Below are 26,569 nucleotides of genomic sequence, written 5' to 3' on the forward strand. Positions count from 1 at the left end.
CAGGATTCCCATAAAAAGAGTAAAACAACTTGCATGGAAGGATTGATGACTCACAAAACAAATTCGTTACAATATTACTACACCCATATAATGATTAGTTGAAAAAGCTAAAGACCTTTTTACAAAATTTAACTAATTAAAAATATTCAGTAATATATTCTAGACATAATTGTATCGCTTAATTTCATATTAAAGGAATATTCATTCATCAAATAAATATTCATTAAACGACTTAACTGCCGAAGGGCAAATTCGACTTAGGGACGCCCAGATTATAAGGGTACGCGGGCTTTGACAGCAATACATATTGCGCGCTTACATTCAAATTGTATTCCGTTATTTAAATAATCAAGAAGTTAGAACTTAATAAGACTGATTAACAATATACTTAGTCTGGCAATAAATACTGTTTGTTACAATTAAAAATAAATAAAATATTACATTTGAATTTGGAATCTGTCATTTTTATATGATTGTTCATTGAGTTTTCTCATTTTGGCACCAATACATTGTACAATATTTTGCGATACTAAAATGGAGTGGGGTGATAAAGAGAACCGAATCGCTGTGATTGCATTACACAAAGGAGGTTTGGAGCCAAATGCAATTTTTAAAACTCTCAAGAAAGCAAAAGATTTTATACCGGAAATGAAGATTTAGACGTTTTATCAAAAGATGACTTAGGACTTGCAGCCTATAAGAGAACTGACATGATTTAAAAAATATAGGGTGGTAAAATCGAAATAACTACTGAAGCGGTACGGATGAGAAAATTTTGACAAACAAAATGACCGTATTTATGTATATTTAAAATATAGTAACAAATTTAAGTACTTAGAGAGTTTCTTCGTCCAGATAGAGCCTCTTGCTCTTAGGCAACGCATGACAACAGGCCAGTTTATTACTATAGTGTAGATGACAGCTACGTCTTACACTCGCGATACGTCAATTACTTTGTTTTAGTGTGCGTGTGCTGCTGGAAATTGAGGCTAGCAGTTCGCCGCCATTTTTTTCGACGTGTTCACAGCTGTGACAGTCTATCCAGACGTATTTAGTTTAAATCTATTCACATATTAAGAAAATATGGTAACATTGTGAAACTATCTGTGCTGCGCGGTTTTACCCGTGTATAATAAATTCTTGTTATAATATTTTTTTTATGGCAGAGCAGGACAAAAGATCGTACCGTCTCCGTGGTGATAAGTCATCACACCGCCGTCCACATAATCTTGCAACACCAGAGGATTCACACGAGTGTTGCCAGCCTTTTAGAAAAGTGTGGCCTGAGCTTTTTATGATGGTACCCATGTCGTATCACCCTGGAAACACGGCATCAGGATGTTTAAAGATACTAATAATGCTGGGTTAACTCTTTCTGGCGCTAAATACCGCCAACCCTGGCTCAACCTCTAATCGCTAAAATATGCTAGGGTTGTCACAAATACTTTATTTAATGTAAAATAGTACTAAATATTGTTTTTTATTTTATTATTTATTATATTTGATATCCAAAGAAATAACGGAAATCACTTTAAAAATTAAAAAACTTTTTAGTATTATACATAGATATCATGTCCTATTTTTCCACCTAATATCATATTAGACCACCACCATATATACCACTGCTATTCTAAAAGAAAATTTATTAAGAGTAATTTGAAGATTCTATTCTTCTTCATAAAAATAACATTGATAAAGTCTGTTTACTATGATTGGCGAGGAAATAGTGTCAAATTCTGTATTTTACCCTATTTCCCTTCTAGTAAAAGAATATAGATTACATTAGGAACTTTTTTGGAGTCGGTTGAAAACGGAGGTACGAATTACAGTAAACTCTATGAAATTCAAATAAACTCATACTAACAATGTTCTTTGTTGATTAGCCGTGTATGTAGCTCGGGGTAACTTTATTATGTAACTAAATCATAGTTTTGTTTGTATATCCTAAAAGCCCGACTAAAACTATTCACGGGCTAAATATTTAAAACGGATTCGCAGAAGTTTGTTGCGAAAATTTTAAGCTTTGTTAGCCAGGAGAGCTTTGGGATTTACGGATGTTTCGAAATTCATTAATACACGTACCAATGTAATAATTGTGAAAGTCACTCCGTTGCTATACCACAGATAAAATACTCAATCAGTTTTGATAAAATTGTTGTTAGTTTATTGATACGATTTAGTTCTATTTCATTTTGTAAAATAAAAATAACATACGTCCGCTGGTATGGTTATAGAATGTAATTATATTTTTGAATTGAATATTGTGTATCCAACTCTTTTTCCTCCTTACTTCATTATTGAAGGTCAATTTTTTTCCTGAAATGCCCTGACTCGTTGCAGGGCATTTGGGACTCCATTTGTGAAGTTATACTTCTTTAGGTGCGTTATGGTAAAATGGTGAGAGTGAAATTGTAAGATGCGCGCGCATCACTGTAACAGAAAAGTAACAGGGAAGTTGGTTCCTAAAATTTACTGACGTTTGCGACATTCGTTATTTTTGGTTTCTTCGTCCATTACTAAGATAGGCAAAGGGTTCAAGCTCGTACAGCCGTATTCGTTATTTAATAATTCATTGTCAAGGCTTACGTTTCAAGACTTTTCACAATATTGTTCATTCTACAAACGTAGAATAGCACAAAGAATAAATAATTTTAAGGATTTTTGCTTTGTTAGGCCGAAGAAGTAGAACTTCTTGCGTGCATATATAAGTACACACACACTTTTTTTTAAAGTAAAAACTTCTTTAGCATGGTTGTGATTAGAAAGTTGATGAAACGAAAAAGCGTGACAGTAAAAAGAGACAGACACATAAATTCATTAGATTCAACGCGGAAGAAAATGAGATAGGAAACGTTGTTGTAGTGTTTTGGTACCAGGCGATCATAGTTGAAGAAGAGATTGTCATATGTAGCACTCGAGTATACTTTAATATATTCTGACGTCATGCGCACGACGTTTTACTACATAGACACCGGGAGAGCATAAATATGGTAGCAGTGTTAGTAAGTCTTTCATAGCGGTTGAAATATTGTGTTATCTTAGCAACTTGTACCAGGACTTCATATGCAGCTTAGAGGTTCATGCACAATACAGTTTTCACTTCTGACATGTGTACTTTGTACGCACGTAATTTCCTGACGGACCATCGGGTCGGTGGTCTACATCGTGTTCTTTTGCCCTCACTCTTTGTATGTCAATTAAGAACGATACGTAAAACCAGACTTCTACCCTTGAATAGTCACAGGATAAGCTATATCCTCACCAACCCCACTACACGCGGCATACCCATACCTCAAGTAACTTATAATATATACAACTCAAGACTGCGGTAACCAACCCCTTTAAAGATATAGGTCGACGAGTAGTAAAGCTTAGGGGTCCGGATCCAATAGACACTCACTCATGTCGGATTTACTAGATTTATTTGCACCACAAAAGGTGTGCCCATCCAGTGTCATATTAATTTTCCATACTTAAGGGATATTAGTTATATTTTCTCTTATAATTCTCTATCCTATTTTATGCATTATACGCAAAGAGCGGTTTTTCGACATTAGGAACCAACATAACCCGAGTCTATAGAGAAATTATTGTAAAAAGGAATAGATTATCATTATTTTTACAAAGAGGATGTAAATTATAAAAACTACGTAATAAGAGGCGGGACTGGCTCAGTAAAAATTTAAATTCATTTTAGCATGATACGTGCAGTGAGATTTAAAATAAGTTTAAAATAGTAATTACAACTATATGGCGATTGGCGACGAAGTATAATCCGGCTAAGTTTGAAAGCGAACACTTGCTTATAACGTAGTGGATTTCAGCTATCTTCGTTTTTTACAAGGTTATAGCCGTCATCTGTCAATCTATCAATGACTGTATGTTTCATACATTCGAGTTAAATCAGTTTTTTTAGAGAGTTTCGCGACGATAATTCTTTCTCACTCAGAGGCCGTTTTTTATTTATACTGACACATGTGGCCGTGCTGCGTGCCATAAACAGCAGAGCCACATTGATGACATAAGATCTATAGGTCGATCGAAGACCGGAATCTATGGAGGGTAGAGGCAACGAGAATTATATCATAGGGGAGAAAGGTTGAAAGTGTCCAGCTTATGCTGTAAATAACAGTTCAAAAACCTTCCACAACTGCGCTGTGTAGGCTTAGGGTATGGTATGAATGTAGCAATTGTAGATGAGCTGAAGTATGCCGAATTAAAATTTTACTATCATTGTCGACTAAATAAGTGAATAATTGAAATTTTCAATAACTTACGTTGTACAAAATAATATAGTAAATATAAACTTACAGATTTAATAAAGGGAAACGTGCATCTAGAGTGATTAGTATTATTTTATATTTGGCGCTTCTTTTAATATCTACCCTGATGCTACTGCAGCGCCACCCTAATTTAACGCATTTTGAAGGGCACTCTTTCATATTTATTTCAGAGATGTTTCTCCTTTCCTGTACCCTCCATACCGCAATCGCAAGAGAAAGCTATTATAAACATTATGCAAGGATTAAGCCTATTTAAGTTTGACTTAGATATTATTTATCATGACGTATATGTTGATTTAGTGACTCGTGTTTGTCAGATACAGTTAGTCTGATGTGGCTCGTATCTCTGACGGAACACTAGACTGTAATTGTTAAAGTACACCCGACACTTAGTGCGGATGAAGTTCTCGGGCGCTAAGCCAAGCAACAAAACTATATTAATTTAATAGTTGCCAACAGTTATGTGTACGAACATTATTAAGCTCTGTCATTAATTAAAATTACACCGCTCTCGACTTAATTTGACACTCAAGAGGTTTATTATTAAAAATGCGTTGTTTACTTTATTATTTTATTTGCCTAATAGAAACTCACTCGGGCACTCTCTCAAAATATTGTAAATAAAAGTTCGATAAGTTTCTAGAAAAAAGAATAAAAGGCATTTATTCTCTCAAAATTGATTCCTTTAGAATTATTTTTGATGTCATTTCTAATATACTAGATACTTCTACCGCTTCGCAATAAATTCCGCTCTGAGAGAGAAGAAGCGGCGCAAAAAACTCTCCCAGCATTCTTTTTTTGCGCTCTCTTTATTAACATAACAATGTTATTCTTTTTCTTTCTTATTACTAAGTTGTAGGTAATTAAAACACTTATTATTTGTTTCCCTAACTATCCTTAAAACAATTGGTATTGCAGACTTTAAAATTTTGTAAAATTATTTTTCACTGGTTTTAGTTATTAATCACTTTTAGATTTATTAAGTAATGGTAAGCGATATTAGCATGTAGTGTTTTTTTTTATGGAATAGGAGGATAAACGAGCGTACGGGGCACCGCCGCCCACATTCTCTTGCAACACCAAAGGAATCACAAGAGCGTTGCCGGCCTTTAAAGAAGGTGTACGCGCTTTTTTTGAAGGTACCCACGTCGTATCGTCTCGGAAACACCGCACAAGGAAGCTCATTCCACAGCTTAGTAGTACGAGGAAGAAAGCTCCTTGAAAACCGCACTGTGGAGGACCGCCACACATCCAGATGGTGGGGATGATATCCTAATTTGTGGCGTGTCGTGCGAAGGTGGAATTCGGCGGCAGGAATCAGGTTAAACAGCTCTTCGAAACACTCCCCGTGATAAATGCGGTAGAAGACACACAATGAAGCGACGTCTCTACGCAATGCCAAGTGATCCAGCCGTTCACAGAGCACTGGGTCCTGAGTGTTTACCTTTAAATGATTTTGCACACCCTGTGCATGTAATTTAAATTGTTAAATGTTTAATAAATATTTTAATGTAAAATCGCTGTTAGACCAATAAATAAAGTTGGCCGAGCTAATTACAATGTTCTTCTTCCTCTTCCATAAAAAAAAACAGTAATTCAATACTTCTTTCAAAGTAATATATGATACTATCCTACATATACATATAAATTAAAACAAAAGAATAAACGCGGCAAGACTCAATCATTTGAAGGAAATACAATACGATAATCCTACGGATAATAATCTTGTTTGGCAAATGTCCGTTATGCGATGAATGATAAAATGTTGAGCCAATTCTATTACAGCTCAGGTAGCAAAGTAAATATTGAGATAACTATCTTTGCACTGAGGAATCGGTATTTCTGTTTACAATAATCGGTCCTCAATAATCTATAGAATCGTTCAGCAGATAATTCCTTTTTCTTGAGTTTCGTTTTTAATAAGGCTTTTGATTTGATGGGCATTGTAGTAATCTACACAAGTTAAATTATTTTATATGGTTTTCATACAGTTTTATGCTGTAGTACAGTTATAAACTGGTCTGCACATAATATTGTGACATCTTAAAAGCCTCTAATTTTTTTTTCGCCGAAACTTGAAATTGTTCAGCTATACTCACTTAATATATTATGACCTCACGCGGAGACAAAATTTACTGTTAGGTACTTTAAAACTACCCACATGACTTTATTAAAACCTTTCGAAATCGGCACTAGATTTTTCAGACACACTAAAACCGAGAGTGCCGTTCGGCACACTATTCCCTCACCAAGTTCATGTCCCTTATTTTATATTATAAGATGGTCTATTTTGGATGGTCTTATAGCTTGTTTCAATAGTTTTTAGATTCATTCACTCAAATCATCCTAATTATAAGCAATCTATGTACCGCTGCGCGAGCGCTTAAATAACGCCGATCTAAGGCATAACATGATCAGTTTCCCAGAACAGAAAGGTGAAACAAAATCTAGAACACTTGAGCAAACAGTGACGGATTTAGTGATATTCTCCAATAGGAGGAAGAAGTGTTGGGGAATATTGATATAGGCGTACATTACACGTTAAATGGACAGGTCAGAAGGGCCAACAATATGAGCGCTTGTATATAATGTTTGGCAAGAGTGAAAGAAAAGTCAAGAAAAAATGTGAATGTTGAAATACCTTGATGAGATAATCCTTGGTGGAATTCTTACTAACAGTTTCTTATTTTTCATGGCACGAATACGTCATAAAGACGGCGCTTTACGACGTAACGTTTAATTTATGTTAAATAATACATGTTTAAATTTTTGTATGTATTTATTCTTATTTACCATAAGTCTTATTCTCATAGCTTTTATTTCAATTGAGTTTTTTCACGTCCCAGAAACAACTGGTGACCAGTTGCTGAACTTAGGGGAAGGCTTAAAAATCCTGTATTCCTGTGACCTTCAATATTAAATAATATTCATCTTAAAGTTCACATAACCGTACCAACCGAACTATGTACATATTTATCCCCAGGTTCCCTTAATTGTTGTGAAATTTTGAAGTTTCACGAACAATGTACGCGGTCTTCGTAAATACATTTTTGTAGCAATTAAGTATTTAACCGTGTGATATTCGCTTTAACCAAGAAAGTTCTAAAAATACTTTTATTAAATGTTATTGTGTAGTGTATTTGTAATCAATAATTTGTTCTATTTTTATCAGTAACTATCGACGGACTTGTAGGATCTACACTTTGTTTTGTACTCGGGTCCCCATCAGATAAAACAGTAGTCAGTTGTTTTAGGAATTCACGACCAAGTCGACGATAGCTCTTATCTCAGATGTCAACCTATCTTCAACGTGTAGTCAAGGTTAGACCTCCAAGTAAGTATATTCAAAGTTGTATCCGTCACTAATGCAAGTCGGAGCGACATTTTGTAGAATTGTTTTGTCAAGTTTCATGTACAAAACGATGTGTTAAAGTGAATATTTTCAAACATAAAATTTTTCTGACATAATTCTCTAACAATATTTTGTGCTTTTAGAGATAAATTTGTGATGCGTTATAGGAAATTGTTGTTTATCGAAAATTTATTAAAAAATAAAATGGAAAATAGAGAGTGGTGGGATATATATGAATCAAAATTGCTTTATAAATCAAGATGCCTCTACATAAAGAGGGTTAACATTTTAAGAAATAATATTTGAGGCGTGAACTTATTTTTTTGTGTCGTGGTGTTTTGAAACTCTGTTAAATATTGAAGTGACTGTATATTATATACTACTAGCTGACCCGACAGACGTTGTTCAACGATTGACGAATTTGTTAATAATAATTCATTTAGAATTATTTCATTAAATATGCTTCCAGTTGTTATAAGTAATGAAATTGTTTCACAGCAGCATTGTGAAAATCCGTGCATCAGTAAATTCTCATCGCAAAAATGTCCATTCAAAACAAATTTTGGAAATGAAAATTATTACGGGTCCCAAATCAAGATTAAAACTATCCTATCTCTCAAGTTGGACTTGTAAGTAATTCCCATCAAAATCCGTTCATTACTTCAGTTCACTGGAAACAAACATCAGGACTCTGGATATATAAATAAAGATTTTAAATTAAGTTTCTTACATTATTCAGTTCTACAACTCGAAGCTTTTCTTTATTTTTGTATTGTCAAGTGATGTATTGAAAAGTAACGTAAATCAATGTGAACTTTATGATGATATTAATTATCATAGAAGGTCCACCTAAAGCAAATTTCATTATCTATAAACAGGATTTTTAAGTCTTCCTCTATGTTCAATAACTCCCACCAATTGTTTCATGATGGAAGTGAAAAAACTCAATTGAAATAACAGCAATAACTTAAGATAAATATAAATAAATACATAGAAAAATTTAAACATGTATTATTAAACGTAAATGAAATGTATTCAAACGAGGCTTAAAAAAGATATACAGTATCAAGATATTAGAAACGAAATGTCTAGACTGTAAGAAAGGATAGGAACGTAGTTATTTAAATTTATTTTAAATTTAGTCATTTAAAAATAGGTAATGAGTTCCACTGCTTTTACGTAGGTATTTTTTATCATCATTATTTGTAAAAAAAAATAAAAACAATATCATAATTATGCTAAAGATTTGAAAATACACGACATTGATTCATGGTGTCAGTATCTGTAGTCTGGCGGTAACCTGTTTATGATACTTACCTTGCCTTTTTCTATCGATATCGATAGCTAGGTAATTAATATCTACACTATTTTACAACACTTAAATATCTTGACTATTTAGGAATAATCAAGTCAAATGTACGGGAAAATAGCCAACGCCCTTTCGTACCTTATCTATCTGAAATTCAAGGATAAAACTCGAAATCATATATATTTATATATATACTAGCTGATGCCCGCGACTTCGTCAGCGTAGATAAAGGGTTGTTAAAAATAATAAGCAAGTTTGGAATAGAATATTAGGTTAGGTATATCAGGTCACGCCTGTAATACGAGCCATCTGTCTTCTAAACTCTGTACTTGAGTTAGCACCACAGTGTGGTCTATTTGTGAGCTCGATGGAATGTTTGGTCAAAGAATGTAAGAAAAGATTTGAGATTTTGATGCCTGTAAGCTCTATAAAATAAGATAACAAGTTTATAATTTTCATTGTTCGTTTTTTATTTAGTATAATATCATTGTAACGCTTTAGATTTAATCTGTAATGTTACATTGTATCTTTGATAAATAAATGTCCTATTCCAGTTCCGGTTCTCGTTTTCGCTCCCGTTCCCAACATATTATATGAATCTTATTTTGAGGAAGATTGCAATGGCAAATTAAACATACTATTGTTATAGTTATAGCTCATCGACGTCAATTTCAGTTTTTCACAAATCTCATGGGCACCATGGATTTTTCTGGAATAAAATGTAGCCTATGTCCCAAGCTCCAGTCTATCGCTGTATCAAAATTTCATCAAAATCGGTTCTGTAGCTCGGGCGTAAAAGCGTAACAAACAAACTTACATTCACATTTATAATATTAAAAGGGATATGAGTAGAATTCGTAAAAGTATGTAAATAACCATGAAGACGTCTGCGAGTAATTCTCGCAAACAAAGGCGACTCTTGCTTTCCAGGCCTTTAGCACAACTCTCGTGTTTCCATTAACAACTGTTTTGCATAGTAGTATATATTGTAATATGTAAAGTGCACGGATTTATATACGAACCGGAATTTACAGTTGAGTTTCCGACGCAGACTAATCTGTTAGTTATCAGATTAGAACAATTAGTTATTTATACTGCCGTTTCTAAGTAATTTGGGGGAGTTTCATTTAATATTGTCTACATTCAGAACACATTTAATAGTAGATAGTAATGTTACTACGTTTTGTTGTTCTTAAGTTATCGTTTAAAACTAAATCTCTAGTCGATTTTACTTTTCTATCCCTAAAAATTTTAATTTAATACTCGTTTTTATTCATGTTATATCTCAGTATATCGGTCTGTCTGCACTAGTTACAATGTTCTTATATAATCTTAAAATTAATTGTCAGTTAATTAATACTTAGCTCTCTGATTGGCCTCCGCTGCGCTCTAACTAGATACCGCACTACCTAAGAACAATACCTCATTATTACGGCAACTTAATTATCTTGTGCGTGGCATCTTGACTCTCAATGGCATCTTTAAAATTTTGTAACATACGCTTCGTGTTATTTTACATTGAAATTAATAAAATACAAACTAATTCCTGATGATATTATCCCAGTCAGATCCCAGTGTCTTATTTCTTGTAGTATTATTTTTACAAGGTTTTACTACGCAATCCGCCATATTAGCAAAGTTTTACAGAGCATGTGGCTCATCAACGTCACACATTGCTCGAGACGTTATAGAGATAATCAACGTTATATATATATATATATATATATATATATATATATATATATATATGTATACCAAATTAATTTACATCATTTCTTAGACTCATTTCAAATTTTTTTTTTCATCAAACAGCATTAGTTTATAATTTTGTACATTATCTATGTTGATGGTCTCGATTAGTGCAGATTCATTTAGTAAATATTCAACATGCAAGATTTACACGTATATTACAATAACTAGCTTTTGCCCGCGGCTTCTCTCGTTAAGTTAAAAACACTCTACACTACACATGCAAATCACAATACCTATATTATTATATATATTACTAGCTGACCCAGCAAACGTTGTATTGCCAATTAAAGTAATGAAAAAACTTTCAATAATTAAAATAGATATCGACCGATTGTCTGACTTACCTATTATATCGTACTACAATTATTGTATTCGATGCCATCTTGCAACCCTATACCGGATATGTGGATGGAACAGAAAAATATAAAAATCGCGATAAAAAAATTGTTGTGGGTCGTAGAAGGGCGAAAATTTGAAGGTGTGTGTATTTTTCAATGCAGATTGTCAAAAAATATATTTAAGGGTGGGTCACACGCTTATCATTTAGGGGTATGAAAAATAGATGGTAACCGATTCTCAGACCTACCCGATGTGCACACAAAATTTTATACATATCGGATACACATACAGCCGTTTCGGAGGAGTTTGGTAACCAATACCGGGACACGAGAATTTATAAATTAGAAGTTCTCTACCGCATCTGTCCGTCGCGATAAACTCAAAAACTGCTGCACCGAACGTCATGCTGTTTTCACCGATCAATAGCGTCGAAGCGAATCGAGGAAGGTTTTAGTATATAATTTGTGTAGTTTTTAGATATATATTTTTGTGTACATGAACTGATAGCTGAGTACAAGAAATGAGTTGCGAGACTTTGTTTCTTACAAGATATGTTTTTGATGGCATCTGATTTCTTTTTGTAGATAGTCCTACTTTCTTTCCTTGTCGATACCTTCTTTTTTTATGGAATAGGAGGACAAACGAGCGTACGGGTCACCTGTTGTTAAGTGATCACCGCTGAAGAGCGTTGCCGGCCTTTAAGAAAGGTGTACGCGCTTTTTTTGAAGGTACCCATGTCGTATCGTCCCGGAAACACCGCACAAGGAAGCTCATTCCACAGCTTTGTAGTACGTTGAAGAAAGCTCCTTGAAAACCGCACTGTGGAGGACCGCCACACATCCAGATGGTGGGGATGATATCCTAACTTGTGGCGTGTCGTGCGAAGGTGGAATTTCTACTTCTTGAATACCAACAACGGATTTCTTTAAAGCTTACTCCCTCTATCTCTATGGGTTTTTCTCGGAGGCTTTGATGTGACGATTTTTGACAAGTTTGGACGGTAAATTCTTCTTAGTCAATTATATTCACAAATTGAGGATTCCTGCTCTTTAATACTTCCAAAGTTGACATTAATAAGATGAAAGTCGCTCAGACTTGTAACTCTCGAAAGTACCATGAAAGCATAACATTAACTGCATAGATAACTTTGTAATCCCATATATTTTATAGGGGATTACGAAGTTATTTATGCAGTTGGTGTATCTAGATAAATGGACCGAAATTGCAATATATTTTGGTTTTCCCTTGATTCTTACATGATACACTAAACACTAATTGTGTTCTAAATTTGAAAAATGTCTGCTATAAGTGCCATAGAGTCTTGATCCAATCAGTCAGTCAGCATTTGTCAAAATTAAGAAACTTTGAATAGTTATAATTTTTAAAGTACTGATTGGAATTGAATGAAATTTTAAATATACCGTGCTTATACAATGCCTGCTTGGATCACAGATTCCAGTACTCTGGTTCTTCTGCAACTTCTAAATTTATCCATACCGAAGTGAGATAGAGGGTAAAAAATGGCGTGAACTGATTCGAGAAAAGGTTGACACGGCCGAGCAGCTTGTTCGACTTGGCAGATAAGCTTTAATGTGCCACGTTATTGAAATCTACGCGGACGGAGCCTTGGGTGGCCGCTAGTATAGTACCTACACAAACAAAACTGATAACAAAATTTTATGAACGATGCACGACTCGAACCCGCGACCTCTCCCGTTCCGTGCGAACGCTCTTTCCAACTGAGCCAACAGTTCGAGTGACACACACAGTTCAACTCTGAGGTTGTGGCTTCATTTACAGTTTCACTACTTTACAGTTGATAGCCTGCTCAACCCCAATTTTTCCATCACACAAACGGTTAGCTCAGTTGGAAAGAGCACTCGCACAGAAACGCGAGAAGTCGCTGGTTCGAGTCCTGCATCGTTTATAACATTTTGTTTTCTAAGTTTATTTGTGCAATTAATCCCAGAAGTAAGGGTTATCACTTTAAAAACATAACACTTCGTTCTTATAGTGTAAATGTAAGTACAGAGCTCCTGAGCTTCTTTGTTTTTATCTGTACGAGGATAAAAAGCGTGTCGTCAAGTGATATTAATCAATAAAGTGGTATATATACCCGGTTTTTATAGTGATATTTTATATGTTATAGTTCTGACAGTAGTTTTTTTTAAAGACAGACGATTTAAAAGCTAGTAAAACAACTCGCCAACAAATTATACACTATATATATATTCTTATGACTATATATGTATATATACATAAATTAAATTTGAATACAAAATTTTTGAACGATGCGGGACTCGAAGCCTCTCGCGTTCCGTGCGAGCAGAGCGCTGAGCTAACCATTCCAGTCACGTCACGTTCATAAATCTTGACAATACGTCTTGTTTAACTCTCAGGTTGTAGCTTCATGTGTAATTATTCTCAGAAGTGAGTTCTCACTTTAAAAAAATAACAAATTATATATGTAATGATATTAAACTATAATGCAAAAGCAATTCTATACCAATAATAATTAATAAGTAAAACTTCTTTTGATCACGCAGAAGTCTTACAACGAATAGATTTAAAATAAGAATATTAAATAATTAAACCGCGCTCTTGAACTCGCAGCGTTCAAAGATTTGAAATGATGAAACGTTCAATGTGAGCGAATATAACTGAATATTATTTCAATAAATCCGCTTTGAAATCCGTTGAAATACGGTGTTGCGTTTGTCTCGGCTTCTCTGTAATTGACTTTGCCTTCTCAACACTTCCGAGAAATACTTCTCAGTGTTAACTTTTATGATTTACTGGCAAAGATTGTAGAAAGTGATATTTTTATCGATAAGAGCGGGAGTAAACAAGAATGTTAGGTTATTGATGTGTTAGATATGTGGATAGTGTTCCGGTGAATTGAGTGTATAAGTGAACGGAGTGAAATATTTTATATCTATTAGTCCGTTTATCGTAACAATTTGTAATGTTATTATTTAATTAGCTTTTGTTTCCTAACCCTCTATATTATATTTAATATCCGGACGACCGAGCCTTGCTCGGATTTTTACATGTAACATACATTAAGAATAATTGCGTATTTTAATACAATCTAATTAATTATTCTAATTCTAGTTACGATTATTGTTATTTTTGGAATCGGTGTCCTTCCGCCGCGACCCGCTCTCGCCTCAAGCACATCTCACCTATAACTATGAATGTAGTAACAAACCTATCTTGGGTGACACCGACTCCAAAAATTACAATAATCGTAACTAGAATTAGATTAATTAATTAGATTGTATAAAAATACGCAATTATTTTTATACTTATACATATATATAGAACTAGCTGACCCGGCAAACGTTGTTTTGCCATATAAAGTATAATTCACGCGATTTTCATCATTTTGTTCTATTGTCAATAGTTTTTTGCAGCGCACGCAAAAATAGGTTTTATATTTTACACCTTGCGTTACAAAATAGCAATTTTATTACGGATCCCTAATTTTGAAAAAAAAACATAGCCTATAGCCTTCCTCGATAAATGGACTACCCAACACTGAAAGAATCATTCAAATCGGACCAGTAGTACCAGAGATTAGCGCGTTCAAACAAACAAACACTGCAGCTTTATATATTAGTATAGAGTATAGATTCGTATATTTGGGTAGCATGTTTACAAGAGACGGAAGATATGAAGGTGACATTGAAAGGAGAGTGACAGCGGGAAACTGTGTGAATGGAGCGCTGCATGCCTTTATAAACGGTCAGACTGTGCCAATAGAAGCGCGAATGGCTGTACATAATGGAGTGCTTGTCGCCACGTTAATGTATGGAAGTGAGAGTTGGGTATGGCAGAAGAAGCATAAAAGCAGTATTAACACAGTTGAGATGCGATCACTGCGTTGTATGTGTGGGGTAAGACTGACAGATATAATTCCGAATGCGGTAATACGAGCGCGCTGTGGTTTGAAAGAGGATGTTGTGACAAGGACTGAAAAAGGAATGCTGAAATGGTTTGGACGCGTGGAGCGAATGAGTGAAGAAAAAATGACGCATCAAATATATAAGGCAAGTGTATGTGGGCAAGTCGGTCGCGGGAGAGCTCGTAGAACATTCGTCGACCAAATTGGGGAATTGGGGACGAATTTTTGAGAAAAGGAGAGGTCCGAAGCACCCGCTGTATGAAAAGAGTAATGAATGTAGAGGAAGCGCGTGAGGTTTGTAAGGATAGAAGCAAATGGCATTCTATTGTCTCTGCCTACCCCGACGGGAACAAGGCGTGAGTGTATGTATGTATGTATTTTTATACTTTTTAGTGCACATTATATCTATTGTTTTGGAATAGTGTTTTAGAAATCGGTTATTTTTTGTCAAAAAAAAAATTGTTTTATGATTATTAGTGAATTTGACTAACTAATAATTTGTCTAAATATGTGTAGATATACTAAATTTTTAATGCAGCAATGAACGTAAGTGCTTTGTAAATTGATTACAGACAGTTAGAAATTCTGCCACAGATCGCACCTTTACTGTAGGTCGTTAAGGAGTCCCATTGATCATCATATTCGACTACGACAATTACTTGACCATAACTATGTTATGGTAGATGATTTAAATATCCAGATAGTATAAAGAAGATTCGCCCGCGTATCGTTAATTTGCTCCTAAGAATTGAAGACTTCCGTTACTTTGTCATGGATTCCGTAATCAGAACCTAACCAAACTATCTTTGAAGTATATCCTTTCCAATAAAAAAAGATTCATCGAAATCGGTTGGCGCGATATTGAAGTATTCGTAAATTAATCATCCACTTTGCTATACGTGTGTATAGCAAATTTAAGACTCTTATGGTTTTCTCATGGATGCAATTGTCAGATCTGGACCAAATTACACGGGAAGCACCAGCTTTCAAATAAAAAAAGAATCATCAAAATCGGTTCACCCAGTCGAAAGTTTTGAGGTAACAAACATAAAAAAAAGAACATACCGATGAATTGAGAACCTCCTCTTTTTTGAAGTCGGTTAAAAACTAATAGGACATCTGGATTCGAACCGGGGTCTTCTGCTTTCCGGATCACCCAATGTCCGATCTGAGCTATTATAGTCTTGTATATAGTGGCGAAATTTACCTTTGTATTCTTATGTTATTGAAGCAGTTTCTCATTAAAACACGGATTAAACGATTTTTTTTTAAATTGAAACCTAGCTATCGATTTATATATATACAAGAATTGTTCGTTTAAAGATATAAGATTATGCAGAGTCTCTTTATACTTTTCCCTATACATTAAATAAGTTAATATACGTCTACACTTTATCTTGTCTTGTGTGTATGATAACACTTGTTTAGTGGTAAACATGCCCAAAGCGTAGTAAATAACACCTTTACTATATCTACTAGCATTTTTAACAAATATATAAATTCATTATAAGTATATTGTATAAGAGACGTGAAAATACCATTTTTGCTTCGATTATTCACAAATACTATAGTTAGCGAGCGTCCCAAAGAAAGTCTAACTTGTGACTAAGGCCGCTATAAATTGCCAAAATAGCGCATAATTGAATCGATTTCTTAACGGTTTATATAAAGCTTTTAGTTTTACAAATAACAATTACATGTAACATAACCTTAACAGACATTCCGAAAAAAAATCACTTTGAAAATAGTTCCTCGCCTAATTAATGAATTACCCACTGATGCACGGACGAGTAAAAAAAGAAGGACTCCGCGCCGTGATATTAGCAAGTGAACCACCGTTATGCTAGTGTGTGTGCGGTTACGGGGGATACTAGTTACACAATCTTGTCTCCCTTAAATAATCAAATATGGCCACAAATACTTACATAGTATCGTTTTTACACTTTTTCACAACGCACGACGGCATTTTTAAAATATTTTATTGAGACGCAAACTGATCTGTCACAGACGATGACAGTTCATCATACAGTAAGTGTGTGCGTGGGGCTATGTATTTACACGTTAATCGGCTTGTTTTGGTGCTACACTGTTATGTAAGGTGACACGGAGTCCTTATTTTTTTACTAATCCGTGCACTGATGTACGGAACTGTATAAATCCTCCTAATATTAAGAAAAAACTGAAATCATACTTTTTAAGTCACTTTACATAAATACATATAAACAATTTATCTAACAGGCACTAATGTTCTGTAGTTAACGTACCAGATTTAACTCTTTGTTAGTATAATTATATTAGAAACCCGTCTGGTTTTCTGATGCTAGCTTTAAAAATAAAAATAATATTATATAACATGAAATAATTTTTTGTTATTTTTGTAAAGAATTGAATTGTATTAAATTTGTTTTAAATTAAAAATGTTTCTAATTCTGAATTAAAACTATGGCGATGGAGGATATGTGGAGAGGTAACTTAGCTCCGCTCGATTGCTCAAGGCCGTTGGCTCGGTCCACAGCCTTAACACTTTTTAACATTAAATTAAATGCATTCGGAATCAACATTAAAACGGTATTTCAGCGATTTAAAACTAGATTTCTCCGTTTAACGGTTTAATAAATTAATCATAGATGTTATTAACTAGCAAATTAATTAATTACGCTAACTGATATCATAATAACTGCTTTCAGGTATAAATAGACGATAATATGATGAGATTCGATTATCTCTCTATAATTTCAATTAATCTCAGCCTGAATTGTGTCAATGATAAACGATTTGAACTGTTGAACTTATAATAAGCAGTTGTCAGTGTGTGTGTAAATAATATAAGTTACTGTGGCATTATTGCGGATTTTAAAGTAAAACGCTGGATACGATTAAGCGTACTTAGTTTGCTCAGACTTTACTTACGTAATACTTATCCGAGTGTGATAAAAATGCGAACTTGACTTTTGCATGGCACTGTCTTAACTTAAGCTCAGTACGATTTCACCTGTCAAATGACTATAAAAACTAATTCAAAGATTGTGGTAGGCTTACACTTAGCTAAGTTTTACGTCAGTAAAGTTTGAGCAAAGTCCAAGTACACTCTGTACATCAGAGATGCTCAAACGGTCGATCGGGATCGACAGGTCAATCTCGAGTGCTTTTTATAAATTAAAAAAAATCCGGTGTATTAAATTAAAATCGGTAATTACGTACTATCTTATGAAAAGTATGCTCAGGACATGCAGTCATCACGCTTCAACATCCAAAGTCACTACTTAGTTAAGTTTAGAACTTTAAAACGCGTTTGCTTTGTAAGAACCAATAAACTCGCAATTTTGAATAATAATTATTAGTTTTTTCATTGACATTTTAGAGCAGACCTACACTTACCTTGACAAAAAAAATGCATATTGTGCGCAAAACTAATATCTATGTCATCGTGACGCTCTACCTAGACGACAATCCTTCATCACACATACTTGAAGCCTCTCAGAGCCGATCGATCGTAGTCTAACAATTTTGAGGTAGATCGTCAGCAGTTCAAGCTTGAGCACCCCTGCTGTAGATCATCTAAGCCTAAGAGTAAGATATAAAGATATATTTTTTTTATGAAAATGAGGGACGGGACGAGCAGGACGTTCAACTGATGGTAATTGATGCACCCTGCCCATTTCAATGCAGTGCCGCTCAGGATCTTGAAAAACCCCAAAAATTCTGAGCGGCTCTACAACTGCGCTCGTCACCTTCCGATATAAGATGTTAAGTATTAATTTCACTAGCTACGGCGCCCTTCAGACCGACACATTTCTACTTCACGGCAGAAATAGGCACCGTTGTGGTATCCATAATCTAGCCGGCATCCTGTGCAAAGGTGCCTCCCACTGGTAAATTTATAATGTAGAATGTGCATATTTGTATTATTTATAATTAATATTTAAGGTCTAAATTGTACGGTACTCCCTAGCTGATATTATAATTGTAAATATGTTTGATTATTTTAACCCCTTAAATACTGTACAAATTATAATGGAATCACAAACATTGTCAGATCTACACAAAAAAGGCTAAAGTAAGTAAAGGATACAGGGTATATTTATCTCCAATCAAAGATTTCCAGAAGGAAAGCGATACGAATTTAACGCGGCATAAGTCGCGGGGAGAATTAAATGATTTTCCTGTTAATTTATTATTAGTGTAAATCGATACTAATATTATTAAGGTGTAGAGTTTCTTTTTTTGTTTATTTATTTCTTTGAGCTATATCGCTGAATCTAACCAACCAGCCAATTAATCTTTTAGTATATAATTTATGTGGAATAGTGCACTCTCGGGAAGCCCACAGGATGGCAATTCGCTATAAGAGATTTGTGCCACACTCGACCAAAGGCTTTCACTACGTCCAGTTTCTAGAGTAACCTCTAATGCCTCTACATTCGATTCAACCGCTTGCGCTCATTTATGCCTTAGATATACAAGATAACAGAGCGAACTTGACGTAAACCATACTGGCAGTCGCTGATAAGCTGGTGTTCCTCTAGGTATTCCAAGAGCTGGCGGTTTATAATTGACTCCATAACTTTGGAGAAAATTGAGGTAATGGAAATGGGGTGGTAATTGGACGGATTGGAGCGTAAACCTTTCTTTGGGATCGGGTGCGTTAAAGCCGCTTCTGATGAGTACCATTGAGTAGAGTCCCGTATTTTAATCAGAAAAAAAGTACGACATCCGGAGGAGATGAGTGAGAAGGCATTTGTGCACATTCCACTATACCCCGGATGCTATCGGGCAAGCTCGACTTATGAATGTCCAACATGAAAAGCGACTTGTTTTTGGCGGTCATCAGCTACTCTGCTGCAGCTGGACACACGGCCCTGAATTTATGGGTTTTTAAACTGTGCTGGGCTTTTAGTAAACTTACCTGTACCTTACGATAATTGTTACTTAAACTCCTACTGGTGTGCTATGCTGGTTTTATATAAATTACTCGAATTTTAGAAGTGAATCACTATCCCTACTAATATTATAAATGTGAATGTAAGTTTGATTGTTACGATTTTACGCCGGAGCTACTGAACCGATTTTGATAAAACTTGGTGCAGCGATAGACTAGATCTTGGGAAAGGACATTTTATCTCGGAAAAATCAATGGTTTCCACGGGATTTGTGAAACACTGAAATTCGCGTCGATGAGCTATAACTATTCCAAAAGTAGGTTTAGTTTGCCATAGCAATCTTCCTCGAAATAAGATTCATGTAAAATATTGGAAACGGGAGAGTAAACGGGAACCGGAACTGGAATAGGACATGAGATAATCTTCAATTCCAAACTTGCTTATTATTTTTAAAAACCCTATATCTACGCGGACGAACTCGCGGGCATCAGCTAGTAGATATATATAGGGTGTAATCCCAAGAAGCTACATAAGTAATACAGGATGGAGATGAGTGGATGCAGGCAGAAAGAGGCTCTACCATGTATAGATCAGAGGCTTTCTCGCAAGCTGATGAAACACACGATCAAGATTACGTAAAATAAGTCCCTTTAACAAGCATCTGTTTAATATAGGTGACAACGACAGTTCCCTGTTGCAGGGCTTGCATGGAGGCAGAACAGACGGCCACACACATCATCCTGGATTGCCGAAGTATGGTGTCATACCGGGCCAAGCACCTTCGGTCACCGAGGAGTCTCCCTGAGGTCATGGGTGACATCAGAGGTTTAAGTAACTTCCTTGAGGAGTTGGGATGGCAAGATTAGCAACCCAACCCTACCACGCAAAGTAGGCGCGGAAAGTAGCTCTTGAATACCTATAAAGGGTGTAATCGTCAAGTGTAACCAGACGATTATTCCGTAATTATGATAGGAACAAACATAAACTTATAATGCCTACTACTCGGCTAAGTCGAGTTAGTAAGTCTTTTGTTGGCCGATATATATGCTTTTGCGACAATCTCTCAGATAAGGTTCAAAACATTTGTATAACGAAATTCAAAAGGATTGTTAAAAAACGTTTGTGTGGTAAAGGTTACTATAAAATAAATGACTTTCTTAATGATACCTCTAATTGGGAATAGAGCGACCGCCCACAGCCTATTAAACAATAAATTTTTATGTACAATTTTATATTGTAACCATATTTTTATATAGTAAACGGGAACCGGAACTGGAATAGGACATGAGATAATCTTCAATTCCAAACTTGCTTATTATTTTTAAAAACCCTATATCTACGCGGACGAACTCGCGGGCATCAGCTAGTAGATATATATAGGGTGTAATCCCAAGAAGCTACATAAGTAATACAGGATGGAGATGAGTGGATGCAGGCAGAAAGAGGCTCTACCATGTATAGATCAGAGGCTTTCTCGCAAGCTGATGAAACACACGATCAAGATTACGTAAAATAAGTCCCTTTAACAAGCATCTGTTTAATATAGGTGACAACGACAGTTCCCTGTTGCAGGGCTTGCATGGAGGCAGAACAGACGGCCACACACATCATCCTGGATTGCCGAAGTATGGTGTCATACCGGGCCAAGCACCTTCGGTCACCGAGGAGTCTCCCTGAGGTCATGGGTGACATCAGAGGTTTAAGTAACTTCCTTGAGGAGTTGGGATGGCAAGATTAGCAACCCAACCCTACCACGCAAAGTAGGCGCGGAAAGTAGCTCTTGAATACCTATAAAGGGTGTAATCGTCAAGTGTAACCAGACGATTATTCCGTAATTATGATAGGAACAAACATAAACTTATAATGCCTACTACTCGGCTAAGTCGAGTTAGTAAGTCTTTTGTTGGCCGATATATATGCTTTTGCGACAATCTCTCAGATAAGGTTCAAAACATTTGTATAACGAAATTCAAAAGGATTGTTAAAAAACGTTTGTGTGGTAAAGGTTACTATAAAATAAATGACTTTCTTAATGATACCTCTAATTGGGAATAGAGCGACCGCCCACAGCCTATTAAACAATAAATTTTTATGTACAATTTTATATTGTAACCATATTTTTATATAGAAAAGAAGCCCGCTGAGTTTGTTGCGCCCGTTCTACTCAGGTCTGAGGCATACCTTTTGGAATGGGTGGTAGTTTTTGACTTTCAATAAGTGATTTTATATCCTATTTTTAACCGACTTCAAAAAGGCGGAGGTTATTCTTAGATTACTCTGAGATTTATAATCCGATTTACGTAATTCTTCTTTTGTTTGATGCGAAATAGATGCCATTTGGTCCCATAAAATTTTGCATAGTTTGGCCCAGTAGTTTCATTTTATGAACATTTATATGAAATTTTTTGTCTACCTGGATGACATAATTGTTTTCTGTGTATGGCTTTTTTTTGGAGTTTTCATTCAGGTTAATAATATATTATTATTAACTGACACTAAAACGCAAAAAATAAAAAAAAACTACGTTTAAAAAACCAACTTCAAAAACTGAAAAATATCAAATAACTAAAAATTTAATTTAAAACACCGCAAACAAATTATGCAAACCTTTACCTTTAATATTAATATATTACTATTATTGGTATGTGCTACATATTGATAGCTTTGGAGTCAGTGCCTTACCTTATCACTAAAATTACATCAATAACCTTTTAAAAATCTAACGATTAGTATCAAAATTTTTGATACTTAACACTCCTATAAATTTTTCACACATTCATTCTTAAAAAGTTTGATTAAAGATTCCCTTTATTATGTATTCCAAATGATCTTAAATAAGCCAAGTCTTAAAGGATTAAGTGTTAATCAAAGATTTAAAATAAAACACTGCATTGAAACTCGGAAGTTTCTGCAAAACTTCTGAATTATATTCAAAGAGTTAAATATATTAACATTGTTCTACGCAGTTCGAATTCCATCTTTGCTAATTGGCTCCTGAGCTTTTTACATAAAATTGATAATATCTAAACTCTTTTTTTGTTTTATCGTAAAATCATTTAAAAAGGTTTCAATACCTCTTTCTATAAGCTCATTATTTTCAATGTTGTATCAACAAAGTTAAGATATTTTGTTTTTATTTAGGTATAATTAATTAAGATAAGTTTAATGGAACAATGTTTTTAAGACTTTAATGTTTTTAATTAAAATGATTTGTTAATATAAATAACGGTTCTGCTTTTAGTTCTTCAGATAGCTTTCCATTTTCCATTACATAGACTGAAGTGTGCAGGGAAGCAAAAGTTTTTAAAGACAAGTTTATCGGCCTTATGTTATAAATATTTTGTCACACGGGACGGGACGAGCAGGACGTTATTGATACACCCTGTCCATTACAATGCATATTGCAACTCAAGATTCTTGAAAAACCCAAAAAATTCTGAGCGGCACTACAATTGCGCTCGTCATCTTGAGACATAAGATGTTAAGTCTCATTTGCCCAGTAATTTCACTAGCTACGACGCTCTACAGACCGAAACACAGTAAAGCTTCACATTACTGCTTCACGGCATAAATAGGCGCCGTTGTGGTGCCCATGATCTAGCCGGCATTCTGTGCAAAGGAGCCTCCCACTGGTACCTTCTACTGATACCATCGCGATACTTTTAATCTCGGTTAATGTAACTCTGAATATCGATGTATCCTTTAAAATCAACAGAGGAATCATTACAGCTTTGCCAACGTTTTTATTTCTGTTGCTCTATGATATTAGGCATAAAAAGGCATAAAAGGCATTTATTTTCGGAAAATTGATTCCTTTACAATTATTACTAATGACACTTCTAACACTATACCCGCTTCGGAAACAGATGCCGCTCTGAGAGAGAAGAGGCGGCGCAAGGTGCTCTACCAGCATTCCCCATTCCCAGGCTGTCCGATCACTTAGATATTCAGCTATGGAGTAGTAGGATTTATAACGGAGCCATTTTATTTATTTATTGATATTTCGAATTGCATGAATCATGGTCACAGCGGAACTGATCATGATGAACTGCATTTCTGCTGCTCTATCGGAAATAAATGAATAATTTAAAAAAAGAACTAAACACAACCTTTGGTTCTACTGGTTCATTTATTGAAGTAAGCGATTTATATAATAGTTACAAATGTACATGTTTTGAATACCTACACTAATTCGTGTGTTAATAACATTACGTTTTATTTTAAAAGAATATGATAAGTATTACTTTAAGAGACCTTTAAATTCTATTATTTATATACACGCTAAGACATTCGAGTATAATTAATATACACTGATTATGTATAGAGCCCGGTGATACAGATCAAACCTACATATCTTAATAATATATATGAATCCAGTGTCCTGATGTTTGTTCCCAGTGAACTCCTAAACTAATGAACGGATTTTAATTGGGATTACTTCACGGGGTGCAATTTAGTCCAACTTGAGAGATAGGATAGTTTTTATATCGATTTGGGACCCATAAGTATTTTTAAATCCAATATTTGTTTTATATGGACATATTTTCTATGAGAGAGAATTCCATATAACAACAAGGAGCATATTCTACAAAATAATTCTTCATGGTATGAAATATTATTGACAAATTCAAAAAAAACAGTATTATATTTCTTATGTACAGAACAACGTCTGTCGGGTGAGCTATTAACATGTATATATATATAGATCATACATATCTATGGGTGATTTGATAATTCAAATATTTTCTACAGGATTCTAAAATCCAATATTATATAATGGAGAAATAGGTTGTTGTTATGAAATAATAACTTGGTACACCATTTTCTAATATATTTAGTAGAGAGACTCATTAACAGTTAAGTAGAGTTTTGAGATAACATTTAAATTACATCTCCGAGTAGAGCTTTACCTTATAATTCCTCAAACAGATTCATGGAGTAAATCCTTAATGTGTAGAGCAGAAGATAATATATCAGGTTGTCTCATGTAGAAGCACTTGTAAACATAATGAAGTGTCGCCGACTTCCCGGAGGAGCCACGTGCGTCCCGAGCGGGCTACACCACTTCGACTGCGCGATTCACATGCGCAGTTGTCCTGGACCTTACCCTCTTAAATACCTACTCTTAACCAGCCCTCAAACAAAGGAACTCTGATCAATGAGGTCAGATTTTAACAGAACAATGACTCCCAGTAACACATGGACTGCACTTTCGAAACTGACTGTGTTTTGTGGTTTTACCACCAGCATATGACGCGGTAAATTAAAAACGCGCAATGAGAGTCAAACAGGGATGGATGGATGGCGGTATAGTGTGTCGGAGAGGGATGGACTGAGTCATTTTGTAAGCTGATAACCAGTGACAGTGAACAGTGCGAGGGGAACAATATTCTGGCGCGACTCTACATGAATGTAATGAATTTAAGATTGAATCGCTTGCAAAATTGTTAGGTTAAACTCTTTTCATTAACATTTCATTTTGTGATATAAATACAATATTCTCATTTAACTCAAGTCTTATAAGAACACTTTGACACTAATAATTATATTATCTACCATTAACCGTGAAACAAATTTCGTAATAGATCGCTCAGAGCTCAAGGTTCATTCGACCTCCAGTATTGTGAGGAGGAAATAAGAAAATTAAAAGCTTCAAAATGTATTCAACATTGTTCTTGAACTGTGATTCTTGCAATAGTCAACATTTCTGCTGTACGATTTTAAACAAAGCATATATGTATATATTTACTAATATACATGTAGATGTGTTTTTTTTTAATAATGTAAATGGCAAATTTACCTATACTTCCATGAAAATGCAACGCAATTCATCATAGGATGGCCGCGTATACACGGCACGCACACAAGGCGCGAGGACGCACACTAGCGCACTGCACCTCCTCACGCGAAGGGAAAATCTTCACACACGACACAGATAAACATGTCAACTGGACATTGTTACCCTAAAGTCATATGCTATTCACCACAATAACACCATAATGCACTAAACATAACACAAACAGATCACATGAACACAAGAAACACAAAAATATTCCGCAATATCACCCGCGTCCAATTCTCGAATACAAGCGATTTGTGAAAAATACGCGCAGTTGTTGTAAAGTCGATTCCACGACTGTACTCCCCGCCCTGTTCCAGTGGCGAGTGGGGCCGCCATATTGAATCTTACTTGAACACAGCTACACTAGCGCATCTGTCGGAGTTTCTTGGAACCACAACAGCTCTATAAAATATAAGTTTACTAGCCCTTCCGACTGTTTTACTCTATTAAAAACGGATATAATTTGGCACTGGCTTTTGTAATACAATGATGTAATCTCCTCTTCATTAAAATAGTGTTTAATATCTATCGCATTAAAGTGCAGAGGATCTTTGGTAACATTTTATAAGTTTCGGACTTCACCGATAGATCGCGTTGAACTACGCAATGATCATAGAGCACATGAAGCAAACATGAACATAATAACAGAGCTTATGAAAATATTACGAGTAGTTGAAGCCACGTGTTTCATATTATCCCGACGAATAATTGAATCACCGGCGTTGGAGACGAGCTTTGTGCATGAAAGACCTTTAGTATTATACTGCCTTTAAAATATTTCATACAACGGGCTCTCTACAAAGCTTTTTACACGAGGTTTCTTTCCGTTTTGTTTATTACTGAAAGGTTTATTTTCAATTTGTAGAACGGCCACCATGTAACGTAATTTTTAAATTAATTTATTC

At 35.0% G+C, this 26,569-nt stretch overlaps 1 protein-coding gene across 2 annotated transcripts in view; it reads right to left on the reverse strand.

The window, feature by feature from the left end:
* The window catches only part of LOC126968061 (nucleolar protein dao-5-like), a 204,559-nt gene extending 178,580 nt beyond the window's left edge, over nt 1-25,979 (reverse strand). For both annotated transcript variants that reach the window (XM_050812864.1, XM_050812865.1), the window contains exon 1: nt 25,623-25,979. The gene's annotated coding sequence lies outside the window, so the exon portion shown is untranslated. The remainder of the gene's footprint in view (nt 1-25,622) is intronic.
* Between the last annotated feature and the right edge of the window lie 590 nt (nt 25,980-26,569).

The sequence above is a fragment of the Leptidea sinapis genome, chromosome 14 (assembly GCF_905404315.1).
Source record: "Leptidea sinapis chromosome 14, ilLepSina1.1, whole genome shotgun sequence".
NCBI lineage: Eukaryota > Metazoa > Arthropoda > Insecta > Lepidoptera > Pieridae > Leptidea > Leptidea sinapis.